The sequence below is a fragment of the Silene latifolia genome, unplaced genomic scaffold, assembly GCF_048544455.1.
Source record: "Silene latifolia isolate original U9 population unplaced genomic scaffold, ASM4854445v1 scaffold_70, whole genome shotgun sequence".
NCBI classification, from domain to species: Eukaryota; Viridiplantae; Streptophyta; class Magnoliopsida; order Caryophyllales; family Caryophyllaceae; genus Silene; species Silene latifolia.
This window is the reverse complement of record NW_027413609.1, coordinates 3,508,779-3,521,276: the sequence shown is the minus strand read 5'-3', so window position 1 is coordinate 3,521,276 and position 12,498 is coordinate 3,508,779. Positions and strand designations below refer to the sequence as shown.

General features: G+C 37.9%; 1 non-coding gene across 1 annotated transcript; it reads right to left on the bottom strand.

Annotated features, from left to right (window-relative positions):
* Positions 1 to 10,839: 10,839 nt before the first annotated feature.
* On the bottom strand, positions 10,840 to 10,946 carry LOC141640071 (small nucleolar RNA R71). Its single transcript, XR_012542817.1, has one exon. It is a non-coding gene; the product is annotated as a small nucleolar RNA R71 (small nucleolar RNA).
* Positions 10,947 to 12,498: the final 1,552 nt, after the last annotated feature.

Sequence of the window (12,498 nt, the reverse complement as noted above, 5' to 3'; positions counted from 1 at the left end):
CTTCTCCGGAAATCCCAGTCATGGCCGAGGAAGCAAGTATAGCTAGTTATTCTGAGCCGACAGCCGACAACTTATATAAGGGGTTCGAATTACCAGGAGATGCCAGGAAATTCGAACCAAAGCCTGCCTACATTACCATGGTCGAGAGAAATCAGTTTGGTGGAGCTGCAAATGAAGATGCAAAGAAGACATATGGAGACTTTTATCGACTATCGCTGCGCTCCATTCCCCACCACCGGGCGTAACCCAGATCAAATCAAAGAGACCATGTTCATCTTCTCCTTCGTGATGCTTGCAAGGGAATGGTATAGAGATTTGGACCGGACCGCTCTGGAGATCACTGATTGGAATACATTGGCATTGGCGTTCTACAAAAAGTACTTTTCTGCTTCAAGGACGATCGCTATTAGAGCTCAAATCACGGGCTTTAAACAAGGGCCAGATGATAATTTCCACGAGGCATGGGTCCGATTCAAGAAGTTGGTGCGAACCATACCGCATCATGGGTTCGAAAAGTGGAGTTTGTGCAATCATTTCTACAATGGGTTGTACGACGATCGAGGGCCATTTTGGATGCTTCACCAACGGGAGATTTGTTGAAAATTTGGGAGCAACCAAGGGGTGGAAGATCATTGACGATCTAGCTACCCACAAGGCCGAGTATGGGAATTCAAGGGGAAACCGAGAGAAGAGCTGCTGAATCCTCTTCTCGTTCTGTGCGCTTGAGGCTCTCACCGCGAGATTTGACAAGTATGAACTAGGGGGAGCTTCTAAAGATGGGATATACCAAGTTAATGTCGTGTCGACGGCCCCTTCTAAATCGTGAAAGGTGTGGAGTTGAGGGCCATGTCTCGAAAAATTGCCCTAGCCCTTTGAATCTTGTCTTTGCTTTTCAACACTATAGGCAGACAAACACCTACTACGAGCCACCGCATCCGAACTTGAGTTGGAGAAGCCAAAATGTCCAAAATCCAACCCAACAGCCGCCACAAAGACCAGCCATATGTCCCGCCTCATCAAAAGCAACAAAGAATACCGAAACCTCCTTATGTGCCGCAAAGAACAACAATCACAAAACTCTGAGTTCTCCGAGCTTAAGAATCTTTTGCTAAAGGAGTCCCAAGCAAGAGAGGCCGGGATGAAGTTACTTGAGAGCCAAATTGCTCAACTTGCTAGTAAAAGTAACACTCGAGCTCCTGGACACTTACCCACTCAACCCGAACAAAAGGAGACCCTAAATGCCATCACTGCGAGGAGCGGGTCCACCCTCGATGGTCCCGCCATGGTTGAGGATCTTTGTCGAGAAAGATGAGCCAGAAATAAGTCAAGAGAAAGCTTCAACGAACAAATCAAAGAAAAAGGCGTCACAGGCATTTCGATCGATCGATCATGAAGTACCTAGTCGATCGATCGAAACACGAGTTCCAGGAGCTTCGAATCGTGCAACCCAATGATCGATCGAGGGAGGTTGGTCGATCGACCAATATCACTGCTGATGTTGAAGAGTTTCGTCCTTTAATGCCAAATAATCTACGAGACCACTTGTTTCGGGAACCACCGTCCCGAAAATTTTGGGGGCACTCTTAGTGTCTTGATAGGTCGATCCCGCTCCGGTTCGATCCAATGACGGTCAATGGTTCTCATTTGAGACGGTCTGAGGAGGGGTCTAGCTTCAACAAAGAAAAGGTGACGGACTTTCAGCCTAAGTCCAAGGATACCGGCACGCGCGACTTAGAGGAGAGGGCTAAGGTACTCCTTACAGCCCCATATCCGGAGAGACTCGTGCCGACGAAGGAACAGGTATCTTTTAGTAAATTTGAGAAAGTTATTCGTAGCTTGAATGTTCAGGTACCCTTCCTTGAGTTAGTTAACCAAGTGCCAGCATACACTAAATTCATGAAACAGTTGTTGTCAAAGAAAAAATCTCTTGAACATGTTCACACTGTTGCGTTAACTAAAGAGTCTTGCTCCTACTTGTCTCACACTGCGCCCCATAAGTTAGAAGATCCGGCGGTTTTTCAGTTCCTTGCAATAGATAGGTACCTTTTCTATCGAAAAGGCTTTATGTGACTTAGGAGCTAGCATAAGTGTCATGCCCTTGAGTCTAGCTAGGAGGCTTAAGTTGACCAGGTTTGCAATAACTGAGATGACAGTTCAGATGGCTGACCGATCTGCGGTCGAGCATATAGGAGTCCTAGAGGACATACCGTCCCGATAGGGAAGTTTTTCTTCCCTGTCGACTTTGTTGTCCTTGACATGCCCGAGGATGACCATATTCCCATTATTTTGGGTAGGCCATTTCTCGCACACCGCCGGTGCGATTATAGATGTTGGTCTAGGAACTTTGACTTTTAAAGTGGGAAAGCACTCTATTGTCTATGCCCAAAGCTAAGAAAAAGGATCCCATGTGGCCTGTTACATGTAATACGGTCTCTGAAAAGAGATCGTACTTTGTACTTCCCGATATGCCTGTTTCTATTCCTGTTGTAACCCCTCCGCCCCGGATTGGGAGCAAGAAGGAGGAAGAATCTGTTATTTTAAATAATGCGGGAGCTGGTTTGGGAAGAGCAAGTCGCAAGTTATTCCACCGAGAGAGCCGATCATTCAAAGAGGAGGTCTTGGATGCCTAAGCTATGGGACCGATGAGGAAGTGGAAAATGAGCCAGCCAAGGTGAGATGGTCTGATTTGGAGTCTAACAATCCCAAGGAAGTCCTTAATTGGGGAGATGCCGAAGCTGATCAGCTGAGTTCTCCAACTGTTGAAGCTAAGAAGGGTGCAGCTGATGAGATGAGCACCATTGAGGCTACCTCTAGTAGCCAAAAGCCGACGAAATGGGCCATACCATGGTCCTTCTTGATCAACTATTAGTTGATCATGCTCGTTATAAACTTCTTTCTTTTTGCTTTGTTAAGACATTTTTATTGCTTTTGTGTGCGCGAAAACTTCGCTTTTATTCTTTTTGCTTAGAATTTTCAAGTACTTTAGACTTCTTTCTGGGTTTTGCGCAATTTTGGGCGCGTACTATTGTGCATTTGCAGGTATTTAGGGCTTGTTAGCTCTACTCATTGAGAAATTACGAAGAAATAAGAAGTACAGCAGTTCTTCCAGTCGATCGACTGGCCATCAGGGTCGATCGACTGAGTTTCGCTTTCCAGGAGCTTCTGATCCTGTTCACATGGTCGATCGACTACCCCTATAGGTCGATCGACCACGTCTGCTGCTGTACCTGTTCACGACCTCTCCCCTGCTGTGTTTGGTCGATTTGCGGACTTAAGGGAGTTTTCTACTCCACTTTATTTTCCGTCACAATTATTTATTTCTTCCATTTTCTCAATTGTGCACAGTTTTACCCTAAATGTCAAAGGGATTTGATGCGTGTCTAAAATATGACGTTTCGCACTCTATTCTACACGCATTTCAGAGCTCAGATGTGCAATATATGCCTATATTTCCCTATTTTCTTCTACTTTCGTGTTTTTGTACTTTATTGCAGAAATGTGAAGAATTCAACGGGAAATCAAGCCAAATCCGTCCCCGAGTGACCTGCATTGCATATGACGTAAAGGAATTGCTTAAGGAACGAGCTTGGTGCGCGATCCAAGGCCCAAAAAGACAAGTCCACGGGTTAAAAGAAGTCAAGTAGCAGCTCAGCTAGTCGATCGACCAGCCTTGTCAGTCGATCGACCAATGCTCGTTCCGAAGCTCTTTGTTCTTGAGGAGCAGCGATCGATCGACCAGCCTTTTCAGTCGATCGACTGGATTTCTATTTCAGACGAGAATTAGATGACCATGAATCTTGAAGCCCGTGAAGTCTAGGTTTAGGAAATAAGTTGTTGCGTTGATTGCTATATAACGTAACAGAGAACATCAAGTTTGGAATGAAGTTTTTATCTAAGTTTTACATCACAATACAGTGCTTTGAGTTTTAGTTTTGTTTCGAATAGCTAGGGTTTGGGATATCGATTTTAGCATTGGAATTCTGCCTTTGTTCTTGATCCTTCCTCTGAAATTCTCGGTATTCATTCTGCCCTAATTCCATTTATTGTTTCGCTTTTCGTCATTAGTATTAGAATTGCTAGATTAGTGCCCAAGGCCAATTATTGTTATTGTTATTTGCTATCTATTTCAAATCATGAATTCAGTACCCTATTGTCTTAGTTGTATTATTGTTTTTACCTTCATCATGAGTAGCTAAATCTATAGTGCTAGGATGTAGGGGAATTGTAGCATAGGCGGCACTAGATTGAACACGATCAACCAGCGTGTCGGTCGATCGATCGATCTCTTGGTGGTCGATCGACTGACCTTGTAAGGTTATCCTTCGTTTTAATTGTTCTTAATCTTGTATTTAGCAAATCGAATGCATGCGACCAGTTAAATACCTATTTTGTGACCGACCCATTAGATCGAAAGATAGGGAAGGTTATTTGACCGTCAATTAAATCGACTAAATTGTGCTAAGATCGAAAGATAGGTATAGTTTAGACCATTAGTCACTTTTCAAGACGAAAGTCAGTATTAGTGACATTAGGGACCTCTAGCGAGATCGAGAGATGCTATATGTTAGGAGTGGACCGAGAGGACCTCTTATTTCCCGCCTTACCTGTGATTGATTCAGACCGACTTAGTTTGCTGCCGCCGAAGCTATAATGACCCGACCATCCTAGTACCCTTCTTTTATCTGTTTAAATCGTATTTTTAGTTTATTTCCTTTCTATTGTTATTAGCTATAGACCAATTCAAATTAATCCCCATAATAGTTACCTCGGACTGAACATAGATCAACTAAAGTTTACAAGTGCCTCCTTGTGGTTCGACCCTGTTACCACTAGCCTAGGTTAGTCTTAATAGGAGATTATAAATTTTATCTTTGGTACTCACAACGACGGGTATCAGGATTCATGAGTCCTACTATTTGGTAAGGCTAATCTCAATTTTAAATATGTGAGAGGTCTTGTCGATTTATTATCTATCATCTTTAAGTGAACTAAGTCGATGAATACTCGATAATTATAATTGATAATAGTCGATAAGACGATAAAATATGCATATGTAGTTATGGCGATTTGACAATGAATGCAAACATATAAAGCAAGCAAATAAAGAAAAATAAATTTTCTAGTATGGCCTTTCCTAAAATATAAAATCTTATACTCTATTAAATATTCGGAAACCAACTCCTTTGGTCCCTTGAAAAACACCGTCTTGATCGGAACTCCTTTCCGAATGGCACCATTTTTAGGAAACTCCGGGATTACAAATAATTAAATAACAAAATGTACATTGTACTTTCTATTGTACATTTGTTAAAAGAAATCTATTGAAATAAAATAAAAGTGATACGAGTTCACATTAAATTACAACCGAATCAATATTCCCTTACATTACGGGTAATATCGATTAAACTAAGGCCATACTAAGATAAAATTACATAATTCAAAATTATATAAAAGAAATATGACATTCATCAATGGAAAATGCAGCAATATAGTATGTGTCTAACATGACAATTATGTGCCAAATCGCCCTATTTAAACCTATATCATAAATATAAATCGGTTTTATGGATATTCGCAATTTTAACTTATTAAAATTACACAAAATATTACTAAAATCTAATTTTAGTCCAACTTAATTATCCTAACCTTTTAAAACTCAAAAATTAGTCATCACTCAATTTTTGACAATAATTCAACTTGATTTATCATTTATGCTCATTTTTGACCTTAATATCATAACATTTTATGAAATAAATCCAAATTTAATTACAATAATTTTAAAATTTGAATTTTAAATTTTTGAATATTCTGTAAAATTCCATGACACTCATAATGGCAAAAATCTAGATTAAAATTTTCGAATTTATTTCGCAAAAATATAGTTGCAATTTATCGGTTTTATCTAATAAAATATCTAAAGCATATGAAGATTAATCTAATCAATGTTTCAAATTTAGATATGATATTTGGGATAAAAATTCAACCTAAAATAATTTTCTCATACCATGTAATTTCTTTTAGTTATTTTTGCTAAAATAGTCACTATTTATATCATTTTTACACCTAAAAATTCATAAATCATGCAAAACGAATCAAGTTGATCTAAACTTTTACACACAATGTGTAAAAGTGCATGTGACAACATATTAAAATTTTATGGCCTATTTCGAAGTTTAACTAATTTTAACCATTTTACCTCCATTTATGTCATGTTTATCTCATAAAAATTATAAATCATGCAAAATAAATCAAATTTATACGAAATTTTACATAAACTAAGTAAAATATGCATGTGAGGTCATATAAACAATTCAAGGTTAGAGACAAAGTTTAACTATTTTTAGCATTTTAAACACCATTTTAATCAATAAAATGTAATAAAATTACTAAAAATCATTAAAATGAGCTAAAAAATACCATAAATCATCAAAATGACCTAAATTCATTTTAGGACCATAATATATGACATGGAAAATAATTTCGTGGCTTAATCATATAAATCACAAATTTTGAGTTTTAATTTAGTCGGAAAAACTAAGCCGATTATGCATGCAACAACCATAGCTCTTGATACCACTTGAAAGGATTCATTAATCGTCAAAATAAAATCCTTTAATTTTATATCTAATTACTCATTAATTAAATGTGATGATCTTATGCATGCATAACAAAATATAAAACAAAGACAAGAAGAATGCTTCTTACACAGATGAAATCGGTTTAAGGGCACAAGTAAGAACTCCTTTCTTACTTTTTCTTGAGTTTAAATAATTGGATGATCCTCCTTATCTCAATAATGTAAGAACCTCCTTTTAATTGCACAAAGACAACCCTTAATACTAATTAATATATTAACTAGATATATATAATTAGTGACCTTAAAATTAATCTTATTATTATTTCTATTACTACTTTTAGTAATCTAAATATACGATTTTTGAACAATTTAATTTTCTTTTCTAAAACTTTATTTTAGAGAGAAGAAGAGAGAAGAGTAAGAAAATGATATTGTGTAAGAATGAATAATGAAAAATAAGAACAATTCTTATTTTAAGAGGGGAAAAACCGGTTGGGAGGGGAGAGGATTAGAGAGCCAATGCATGCAGAAATTGCTCTTGCAATAGTCCTAATCAAAACTTGTTAGAGTGTAGAATAGACCATAATAGTAATCATTATGTATTCCACTCAATTAAACAATTTAACAATTCACCCTCCAAATCTCCTCTAAAAACCTGTCCATTAGATAAAATGGACTCCATTATATTCCTTTAAATTTTGCTATTTTGTCATATAAGGTGTGACATGTGACATATAACATGTTATTAATAATATTAATGCATATTTAACAATTAAATATCAATACATATATTAATTTAATTATATACAGTAATTGACTAGTAATTCCCAATTATATGTAAATAAAATGGTCCATGTTAATATAATCTACAACATATTGTAATTATAATTAACTGTTCATTCTTAATTTAATTGTTTCATAAACAAAATTTTAGTAATATAACATCTTAATTACTAAAACGAATCTTATTTAATCGAATTACAATAAGATTCATATTCTTACTCACATTCGTGAATTGTTCTATTTTAAGGAATTAATCAATCTGTATCATTATACAATTAATTAATTTTATCTTTTAAAGGAATTGTCCTTTAGGTGTGACCTTAAGGGATCAACTGATCACCACCGTCAAACGATAGTAATGTCAAACTCTAGTCAGCCAATCATTACCGATTAATGTTGATCAGTTGATGTATAAAATTGAATCATCCCTTTATGTATTCTTTTAATGAGTTTTACTACTGTGATCGCATTATTGTCGAGGACACATACTCCAACAATACATGTGTCCAGTGTGTAAGGTATATTAATATTAGTTTATGCAATATTCCGGTATTGATTGCTTGTCTGCTGTGGTCGCTTTCTGGTGTTGTGGCTTTCTATGATTTTGTGGGTTGTATAGCAAGGATTAGTTGTTACTCTGTTAGTCACCGTTCCTAAACTTTAATGCCCTTGGCTAACGGTCACTTTTTTTAATTAGTAAGCTTGCATAAACGAACTATTTACTAGAGCCCTAGATACTTTGTGCTTTATTTGAGCTCACCTTTAATGACTGTGCATAGTGAAATTTTAGTTCCGCAGCTACATTTTTGTAACAAAAAAAAAACGGAACACTCATATTTTGCTCAGATTTTAATTGCACTCTATTAGTCATTTCGAAATGAGTTTTCAGGGTCCCCCATGGACTTTGCTGTATATTCGACTTCTTTGCTAGTAAGCGAGGAACCTACAACTCCTGTGTTAGCATCATTACTGCTTCTTTAGTAGTAGTATTTTTATTACTGTCAGGGTGAGTACATGATGCGACCATAATTGGCGCATATTTAGCCCCCGAATTACCATTGTTTCTATGCTTTTTAGTGCCTATTTGGGTCATTTCTTATCTTTAGATCTTTGTTTTGCATATTCTTTGAGATTTTGATCCCTTGGTAGGAAAGGAGTAAGAATCTTGCATTTTCATGGCAAAACGAGGCTAAATGGATCGTATTCAATGACCAAGCATCAAGGAGAGACAAGACTAGAAGGCCTTTGTACATAGCTAAGTAGAAGATCAATGTTGAGAAAGGATCCTTGAGTCCCCAAGGAAATCCCCAAGGATTCTATGACGAAAAGGAAAGAAAAGAAGAAGGAATGACGCTGTAGAAGAATCCGAACGGATCATCCATGATCCGTCCGTCCGCCAACTCAATCCGAGCGTCCTTACCAGATCCGCTCGGATCCCCAGGCCCAATCCGAGCGTCTTCTGCCTTGATCCGCTCGGATCGTCCATGCCTCATCCGTCCGTCTCGACCTCCATCCGCTCGGATCACGATCAAAGACATGGTTTCGTCCTTCAAGTTACAAAATGGAGACGCCCTTCTCTCATTGAATACCGGAGTCTCCTTGCTCAACTTAAAAAGTGTAATTACTAGTTTAGCCCTTAGTTAACCCTAATGCATCCTTCCTAATTTTCACTATAAATACCCCATTAGTCTAATTAGAGGAGCATGTTCTTCTTATCAATAATTAGAGTAGTTAATATCAATCAAATCTCTCTTCAATATTGTAATCAAATATTAATCAAGTTTTAATCCAAGTTTTAGTTCCTTAATCTCTCTCTTGTTCTTACTTTATTTTGGGTAATTGAAGATCATTTGGGTTATTATTGGGAGATTGACAACCTCTCAATCTAGGATTCAAGTACTTCTATTATTCTTGCTTTATTATTGGAATCATTAGTAGGTATAATCTCTTAATCCCTTTTTAATTATTGCTAATTACTTTCATTTATTCATCATGTTTCATTATGTTAGTATGATTGACAACCTTTCTAGCATGATCAATATGATAATGAGTGAGTAGTCTCTTAGCTAGGGTTTAATGGGTGATTAAGGGAAACCAACATGGGGATGATTCATGCTTAAATCAATATGCTTTCATATCTTATTTGCTTGCTTGTTTTGATCTTAATACATGCACATGTTATGTTTGATGAAATGCTAAGCCTATGAATCCTTGCATTTATTATCATCTACTATCTCTTCAACTTGACTTGTAAGACATAACCCAACTCGAGTCTCGTTAGATCATGCATGTGTTAAGTAGGAAAGATTAAGTCGACTTGTAGGTGTTGTACAATCTATGTGATTCGGCTCCGGACCCAAACTTTCCTAGGATTGTAAGATATAACCCAACTCAATCCATCACAACAATAATTGCTTGCTTATAAATTGAGAACATGTTTGTATGATCATATCCCATGAATCCCCTATGAACCCATGACACCCTAGTGCTTTTAATCAATTGTTTACACCCTTATTCCATTTACCTTGTTAGTTTATTTTCATTGCTATTTTAGTTTAGTAACCTTCTACATCAACCCAACTTGTGACACCCCTAGACACCACTAGTAGCAATAGAAATCTTCGTTTTCAATACCCGTCCCTTGGGATCCGACCTTTACTTGCCTCTTTACTAATTTGTAGAGTTGTTTGTGAAGTATAAATTGTGTTTTGTATCGACCATTGACCAACGACCACAATTGCTTAATTTGTGAACTAAATGGCTCCGATCAAAAATGGCGCCGTTGCCGGGGACGGTGTTTAATTGATTTTAGATTTCTTTTGTTATTTTTAGTTGTGTCTTTTTCACCTTGGGGAAGTAAAACTCCTCAAGGTTTGTTCTAATTGTTTTCTAGTTGTTTGATATTTTGCATGTCTAGAAGGTTACAAAGAGATTTGTTACCTTTTGACCGTGAAATCGAAAGAACCTTGACGAATAATAGGAGACTTGTTAGGAGGAATTTGGGAGGTGTTGGTGAAGTTGTTCAACCCACTAGTGAGTTTGTTAATCCTTTCGCAATAGAAGGAGAAGAGAACCCATTAAACAATACCACACAAAATCCACCTACAATGCCTAAATTTTCGTCCCACTCTACACCCACCGAGGAGAATCTACCAAACGGTACTCCTACCCCACAACATCTTACCGGAAATTTTATTGCCAAGTCCGCCTTCATCCAACTAGTTGAGAGGAGCCAATTCGGGGGCATGCCAAGTGAGGACCCTCATTCTCATATGGAAACCTTTTGCGATTATTGTGATGCTATCTCTCAAACGGGCGTGACTCAAGACCAAATTAGATGGGTCTTATTTCCTTTTTCGTTAATCGGAACCGCAAAGCAATGGTTGAAGGGCCTTGATAAGGCCACCCTTGGAATAGATTCTTGGAAGAAGTTAGCTCTCGCTTTCTACAAAAAATTCTACCCACCGGAAAAGACCAATATGCTAAGAGCTCAAATCACGAGTTTTAAACAAAGGGATGAAGAATCTTTGTATGAAGCTTGGGAGCGGTTCAAAGGTGTTTGTCGCTCATGTCCTCACCATGGACTTAGCGAATGGTTTTTAGTGCAACAATTTTGGAATGGTTTATATGAAGATTCAAGGAACATTCTCAATATGGGATCAAATGGAATGTTCACCGAAGTTGATGACAATTAAACATGGAACAAGATTGAGGAAATGGCGGTCCATAATTCGCAATATAGTAGGCCTCGCAAGGCTACTAGAGGAAAGTATGAAGTGGACACCGTTACTCAATTGGGTGCTCAACTTAGTGCTCACATTGACACTATCAACTTGAAGTTTGAACAAGCTATGGCTAGACTTGAGGAAAACTCAAAATCAAAACATCATGTCAATGCCATGACGGCATCCTCATCAATCCCAAATGGGATATGTGAGAATTGTGGAACTTTGGGTCATGATCAAAGTGAATGTAGGGGAACAACCGAGCAAGTCAATGCTTTCCAAGCTTACAAAAGCGGTACCCCTTATTCAAATTTTTACAATGAAAACACCAAATTCCATCCAAATCTCTCATACAAAAGCCAAAATGTCCAAAACCCTCAAGCAACATACACTCCACCACCCATGAGAAATCAAAACCAAAGACCCTTTTACAATCAAAACCAAGGTTACCAAAATCAAAATCCATACAACCACCAAAATGACCAAAGTTTTGATGTCCAAAAAGCGGTCCTTCAAATGCAAAAGAATCAACAAGAATTTTTCACTCAAATGCAAAAAGATAGCCAAGCAAAGGATACCACCATCAACAACATTCTAGCTCACACCAAGATGTTGGAAACACAATTGACCCAACTAGCATCTTCGAACTCACAAAGACAAAAAGGGCAATTACCATCTCAAGGTAATCCCCCTAGACATGAAACGGTTAGTGCCATTCACTTGAGAAGTGGTACAAGGTATGAAGCACTGAAGGAGCAAGTTGAGGAGGAGGTTGTGAGAGCTAGTAAGAATGAAGTTGTGGTGCAAAGTCCCAAAGAAGGGGAATCATCAAAAGAAGAAAGTTCAAAGAAAAATGAAGACAAAGCCAAAGAAAAGGAGCCCATTGTGATTAGACTTCCTTTTCCAAGTCGTCAAGCCAAGCCTAAATTTGATGATCAACTTGGAAAGTTCATGGAAATTGTGAAGAACTTAGAAGTCTCAATTCCTTTTACGGAATTAATCAATCACGTTCCGGCCTATGCGAAATACATGAAGGATATTCTCACAAAGAAGAAGTCGATCCGGAAACTTGAGACTATCGCCTTCACTAAGGTGAGTAGTGCAATACTTCAAGGGAGTTCACCTCCAAAGTTAAAGGATCCGGAAGCTTCTCAATACCGTGTACCATTGGCGACACAACAATCAACAAAGCCTTATGTGATCTAGGGGCTAGTGTGAGTGTCATGCCGTACTCGGTGAGTAAAAGGTTGGGAATGGGAGAGCTTAAGTGCACCAATATCACACTTCAAATGGCCGATAGATCGACGAAGACACCGCTAGGGATATGGGAAGATGTCCCCGTGCCAATTGGGAAGTTTTTCATCCCGGTGGACTTTGTCATTGTTGATATGGAGGAAGATTCCAACATTCCGA